The sequence below is a fragment of the Nannospalax galili genome, unplaced genomic scaffold (genome assembly GCF_000622305.1).
Source record: "Nannospalax galili isolate Female #2095 unplaced genomic scaffold, S.galili_v1.0 scaffold1463, whole genome shotgun sequence".
NCBI lineage: Eukaryota > Metazoa > Chordata > Mammalia > Rodentia > Spalacidae > Nannospalax > Nannospalax galili.
The window spans coordinates 1,342,844-1,350,011 of record NW_008349596.1 but is presented as its reverse complement, the minus strand read 5'-3'; positions in this window follow the sequence as shown (position 1 = coordinate 1,350,011).

Genomic DNA, 7,168 nt, shown 5'->3' with positions numbered 1-7,168 from the left:
TCCTCTGGGGTACACACACACACACACGACTCCAGTGTCTTCCCAGGGTCAGCAGAAACCCACACCACAGCCTTCCTGTCTGCCTCTCTACACGACAGCCTCCTCTGGAACTCATTTGCAAGGACCCTGAGCATTGTGTGCTGCTCCTTAAGGACATTGTAGTCAATGTCTTGCTCTCTTACAGTGTTTCTATAGCTGGAATACCTTTGCCCCACTTACCAGACCCTTCCTCATGTTTCAAGACAAAGCCATCTCCTCTGGGAAGACTTGTCCATCCTCTTCCATAGCAGGATTAATTGTTCTGCCTCCTGTTTGTGTGTGTGTTTAAAACGCATGGCAAAGTTTACTATTTCAACTATTATTTATATATTAACTATTTTAACTTTGTGTGTGCATTCCCATACATGTGTGTGCGGACGTGTGCAGACCAGAGACTAACCTCAGGTTCTTCCTCAGGAAGAGACAGGGCCTCTTATAGGGATCTGGAGCTCGCTGGTTCAGCTAGGCTAGCTGGCCAGCAAGCCCCAGGGATCCTGGCCTTCCCAGTGCTGGGACTCAGCTTTTCATGAAGTAAACTTGGCTCCTCATGTGTGCATGGCAAGCGTCCCATGTAAGTGCACAGACGGGGTAGTAAGTACATTCACACGGTTGTGTGACCTTCACACCATCCATTTCCACAACTTCTTTTGTTTTGTTTTGTTTTGTTTTGTTTTGTGACAGGGTCTCCCTGTAGCCCCAGCTGTCTTGGAACTCACTATGTAGACCAGGCTAGCCTTGCTCTCACAGAGATCCGCCCCTCTCCGCCTCCCGAGTGCTGGGATTAAAGATGTGCGCCACCATGCCTGGCCCCCCACAACGTCTTTATCTTCCTTAGCTGAAACCCTGTCTCATTAAAGACTAAGTTCTCACTTTTCCCTTTCCTAAGCTCCTGGAAGCCACCATTCTGCTTTCTGTCTTATGAACTTAACTGCTCTAGATAGATCATATTAAGTGGAGTCACACAGTGTTCGTCCTTTTAGGATGAGCTTATGGGGAATCCTTAGCATAAGTATCCTCGAGGTGTGTTCACTGTGGCTTGGTCAGAATCTCTTCCGCCTTTCCATCTTCTGTCGTGTGTATATCCCGAATTCTTGATATCCGTTCATCCATCCACCAGTGGCTGCTTGAGCTACTCCGGTCCTGGGCTGTTGTGGAACTGCTGGTAAAACATAAGTGTATCCCGCCACTTCTTTTGGTATATGCCCTAGATGGGGACTGCTTGACCATGTGGAGATCCTAACTCCCACTCTTTCCTCCCAAAGGTAGCTGTGTATGTTAAATGTGAGTGTTCATTAGGGTAGTGGAGCCCGACATAAATTCCCTTGGAGTCATTTTAGATAATTAAAGTACCACAAAGACCCTGCAAAGAATGTCCAACTGCTGCCCTGCAGCGAAGGTACATTTACCACAGAAGTTGCAGATTGGCTGAAACACGACAGTGCTGGAAAACATCACTGGGGAGGAAAATTCTCCTGAGAAATCCAGTCAGTAAGTTTTATAGTTTCTGCTTTGTTGCTACCTGCCTGGAAATACAGAGTCCAGAACCCCCTGTGTCAGCCCTGCTCTGCTCTACAGGAAATTACTTCATCCTCTAGGTTAATTTCATCATCAGTAAACGAACAAATGCCTCTTTACATTCACGAGAATGAAGCAATCCAAATGAAAACAAGAAAAGGGGGTTGTCTGCCGTGGTGGGCACCCCACAAGGTGTTGCAGGCCCTTTACTCAGACCCACATGGCAATCGGCCAACTCACCCTCTGTCAAAGGAAGCTGAGTGGAATTCCTTTAGCGATGAAGTGCATCAATATTTGATCATGCCCCTTTAGATAAGGAGAGTCTTTGAGAAAGTACACTTCCGGGGTCGGGGATAGAACTCTTTGGTAGAGAGCTTGCCTAGCATGGGTGAGGCCTCAGGTTCCATCGTCAGAGCTGCAGGAAAGAAGTGGAATTCCAAGAACAGGAAGAAGGAGAAGAAAGGAGTTGGTAGGGTTCAAAGACAGCAGCCGAGGCAACAGTTTTCTGTGAATAAGGCATAGGGACTGAAAAAAATAAGTCCTGGGCTAAGAGTAGGAAGCAAGCTCTTGGTGAAATTGGTAAAGAGCTGAGGCTGTATGTAGCTCAGTGGTAGAATGCTTCCCTAGCATATGCAAAGATCTACATTTGACTCTAGCAGCGTCTCCCCCTCTACAGATAAACACCAAAAAAAGAGCCTCCTAAGTCCTACATAGTATGTGTGTATTCAAGAAATATCTTTTGGACTTTTAAAATAAGTATCCTAACCTATTCCTAATAGTTGTTCCTGGTTTGGTGTGTGTGTTAAGTGTGCCAAGGCATATTTATAGTCACTATTATGATGTCGACGCCAAGCGATGACACTTTTACTGAGAAATAAGTCAACATGTTTTTTTACCTTAGAACCCAATCAGCTCACTTTAGATCTTTACAACTGCCATGTTTGTCTTCCTTGCTTTAAGATGTCTGTGTTATTGATTCCGTACCAGGTACAGCAGTATAAGGCAAGCTTACTAACCATTTTCTGTCTTTTAAAACTGTTTTTCACATTTATTTATTTATTTAGTGTGTGTATATGTGTGTACATGACAACACACATGTAGAAGTCAGAGGACAACTTTGTGGAATCTGTTCTCTCCTCCACCACGTAGTTTCTGGGGATGGAATTCAGGTCATCAGTCTTGGCAGCAAGCATCCTTACCTACTGAGCCATCTTGCCAGCCCTTGTTTTTGTTTTTCAGATGCTCAGGCTGGCCTACAGCTTCTTAAGTAGCTGAGAAGGACCTTGAACTTCTGGTCCTCCTGCCTCTATTCCTTAAGTGCTGGGGATTACAGGTGAGCACCACCAGGCCTGGTTTATGCAGTGCCAGGGTCAAATCCAGGTCCTCATGCAAGCACTCTATCAGCTGAGCGCCAACCCCCAGCCCTCACTTGTTTGTTTTGCATAGACTGAAAAAGAATTATCGCAGGGACATGTTCAGTCTCCGGATCCTCTCTACTGAAACCAAGAACGTAGTCAGTAAAAAATACAGCATGTCTGCGACAATTACAGAACTCAGGAGAGGTCACCAATCGCTGCCATAGAAAGCACAGTGTAGTATGCAAGGCAGTAGTTAAATCTAAGGAAAACAAGACTAGTTTCTTCTTAAAAACAACGGTCTCAATCTTGCTATTCTAAAGACATCAAACACAGGCTAGACACAGCAGAAAGGAACTTAGTGTTCAATAAAGATGCCGTTTCAAAATAGAGAGGGCTGGTGGGTACACTGGGTGCCCAGTATCTGGAGGGGAATGCTTTTTCCTGTCCTGTTTCCTTCACATGGTGTCTTCCACCTGTGTGTTCTCAGGCACTGGTCAAGGAGCCAGGAAACACAGGTGGCACCTGGCATGCCACTCAGCAGGGCTGGAGGTGGTGCTGCTAGCATTCAGCCTCTCCTGCCATATTTGCCTCCTTTTGATAAACCAGTCCCTACCAGCCAAGGATTTGTCTTGCTTTGGGCCATCTGTTGTATGCCTGCCTTGAACTGATGGAATTTCAGGAAACACTCCCACACTTACACATGCATTTTTCCCAGTGATGATTCTTCTAATGGCGTTCAGGATACCATTGTTTGCTTATTTGTTGAAGACAGTGTCTTGATATGTAGTTCTGGTTGGCTTCAAATTTGCAATGATCCTCCTGCCTCTTGAGTGCTGGGATTATAGGCATACATCACTATGCTCTGCTACCATCTGTCCGTGTACGTGTATGTGGAAGCTCAACTTCTATTACCTTCTATTTATTCTTCACCTTCTTTTTTGAAACAGTCTCTCACTGAACCTGGAGCTTGCTGCTTTGCTACACTGGTGGCCAGCAAGCTGCTGGCATCCATCTGTCTCCATCCTCAAAGAGCTGGGTTTCAGGTGTGTGCTGCCATGCCTGGCTTTTATGTGAGCTCTGAGGATTTGAACTCAGGCTGTCATGCTTGAGCAGCAAGCACTTTACCCACTGAGCCATCTCCCCAGCCTCCCTGCCACACTTTGTTTTTGATACCACAACTGTGTTAAAAAATAAGCCATGGGGTGGGGATAGGACACTCACCTGGTAGCTGCTTGCAATGTGTGAAGACTCAGTCTCCTTCACTGCCTGAATCTGGTGTGGTGGATGGCAACACAGGGTTAAAAGTCAGATTTGCAACAATGAGCAGACATAGCTGCCTGCAGATACAGTGGCCTGCATTCCATCAGGAAGCCCTGGTCTATTAGATGCAATTATCAGTCAGTCACTGAGTTGTAGAAACAGTGGTAGAGGTTCAACAGGAAATAAGCCACAGCTGCAGAGTTATCCTGCAGGGCAAGAGGTCCTGGGATCACACTTTCCAATACATTTCCTGGTCATGCATGGCTTTGATTCTGTGACTCCTGGATTCCTGGCTTATGCCTTTAATGTCTGGAGGATTTGTGCAGTATGAGCTGCACAGGGCTATCACCATCATCACCAGCATCACTGTGATTGTCATCACCACCATCCCATCATCACCAGTGCCACCATCATCATCACCTTCATCTTTATTACCATTGTCATTCCAGATCACAGCATCTGTACACCAGGGAGAGTGGATCTGATTGAGGAATAGTAAGGCGGGTAGGCTAGTAAGGACATGCCTGAAGCACTCAGAATTCAGAATGCAGGTCAAATGACAGCTTATATGCTGGCCATAAAGTTCATCTTCCAAGTCCAGAGTCCCTCTGTAACAAGCTGCCCCTCTTTGTGTCCTGGGAGGGAATGCACTTTCCCAGCCTGAATATAATCTGGAGTTGTATCTAGCTGAAGGCTGACCCTACCTGAGGTGGATGCTGCCTTGGAACACACTGCCTGTACCCCCTTACCTCACTGACAGAGTTTCAATGAACCCAGGCCTCCGTCTCCCTCCCTCCCCACTTTTCATTCTCTCCTCATTCCTTCCTTCTTTCTATGGTACCCAACATTTGACCCAGGGCCTTATACATGTTAAGCAAGCTCTCTATCATTGAACTATACCCCAGCCATTTTATTTTTATGCTTTTAATTTTTTTTTTCTTGAGACAGGGTCTCCCTGTAGCCCCAGCTGGCCTGGATTCACTATGGAGACCAGGCTGGCCTCGAACTCACAGAGATCCGACAGGGATCCGCCTGCCTCTGCCTCCTGAGTGCTGGGACTAAAGGCGTGCACCACCACGCCCGGCTTTATGCTTTTAATTTTTGAGAGGGTCTCACTAAATTGCCACAGGCTAGGCCATTCTTAAATTTTCCCCTTGCCTCAGCCTCTTTAGTAGCTGGGAAGACACATGTGCCACCAGGCCTGACTTGCTTGTTTTTGCTTTTCCAACCCCATGTCTGCATGGGTTCAAATATTAGTGTGTGTTTCACATCTTTTTTCTGGGTCCACATTGTTGACTTCTGGAAGGACCATATATGTTATTGTTAGTAAGATGGTACATGTGGATTCAGTTATGCTGCTTAGTCATGTGACTGTCTCAAAACTGTACATGTGGAATAGTAGCATTTGAAAAATCAAGAGTTAGTCATGGGGCTGGAGAGATGGCTCAGCGGCTAATAACACTGGCTGTTCTTAAAGAGGAACGTGGTCAAATGCAGAGAACAAGTATTTTTGAGATGCCAACCCTATGTGACACATATACAATGCAACCTCTGCACCCAAGGCTCAGGGAGCATCACAGAAGGGGGGTGGTGGTGGTGGAAAGAATGTAAAAGCCAGAGGGGCGGATACCTGCTGCTAGTTAATGCGTTCTAGACACCATAGCGAAGCTGCACCAGTGAACTCTCCACAGTGTGGTAGGCTGACCAGATCTGCAAAATGACAAAACCAGCTGACATACTAAGGTGAATGGGTGGTGAGGGGGAGTGCCACTGGGACCCTCCTTAAGATGAAAAGTTGTAGGCAATCAGAGGATACTGAGGGAGGGAGAATCTGTTTTCTCTAGGGATTAGCTCCTTGAGAGGTTATCTAATTCCACATGGACAGCACTAAACACAAGTACACATGAACACCACTTAATGAACTCAGTGCATTATATATGTAATTTATAAATGTATGTATGTGTAACAATAATAAAGAAAAGGAAATTAAGAGGGAGTGTGGGGACATGGGAGGAGCTGGTGGGAGACTGGGGGGGATGGGAATGAAGCAAAAACAATACTCATGAAATTCTCAAAAAAAAATTGTAAAAGAAGACACAAGACCCTGGAAACCCTCTTCACACCCTTTGTCCATCAGTACTGTCCCAAAGGAATGCCTAATCTGATTTCTCAGAAGCTCTCTCATGACTTAGTGTTTGCCTGTGTCTCGAAGTTTAAAATCACGGGATGGTAGCTGGGCATGCTGGTGCACATCTGTAGTCCTAGCACTTAGGAGGCAGAGGCAAGTGGATCTCTGTGAGTTCAAGGCCAGCCTGATCTACATAGTGAGCTCCAGGCTAGCTGGGGCTACAGGGAAACCCTGTCTCAAAAAGACCAAAAAAAAAAAAAAAAAAAAAGTCATGGGATGGTACAGTATGTGCTCTTGGCTGTTATGGTTTGTTGGCTTAGCAGGATGAGGTCTCCTCCTTGCCCATGTTCAGTGCATCCTTTCTCCCTGAGGTACTGTCACACATTGAGGAACAAACACACCACAGTTCACCTGTCTGACTGTCATTGGCTGTCCACCTGGCTTGGATCCAGGTGTGGCTCTTCTGAACCGTGATGCAATGGACACTCCTGTGCACACCTTTAGGTTCTGATTTTTTATCATTCCATTTTACCTAAGTCATTCAGATTAACTTTTGTTGCTTTTAACTAAAACTCTGATATCTGAGCCTCCAGTGTCATAGATCCAAACAGCTGAAAGCCAAAGATGCCACAAATAGTGACAGTTACTCTCAGGAGGACAGGTGGATGTGGGGACTCTTGTCATGACAGAAACTTTGATACTTTAAAGATGACATTGTATGTACAGTTATCTTCTTAATTTTGCAAAGGTATTTGGCCAATAGTAATGCATTTCTATCTCAATCTGATCACTATAGTTTTTTTTTTATTCAGAGAATAAAACTTTATTCTGACAATATGAGATAATATCACAGTAGTCCTTTACCATT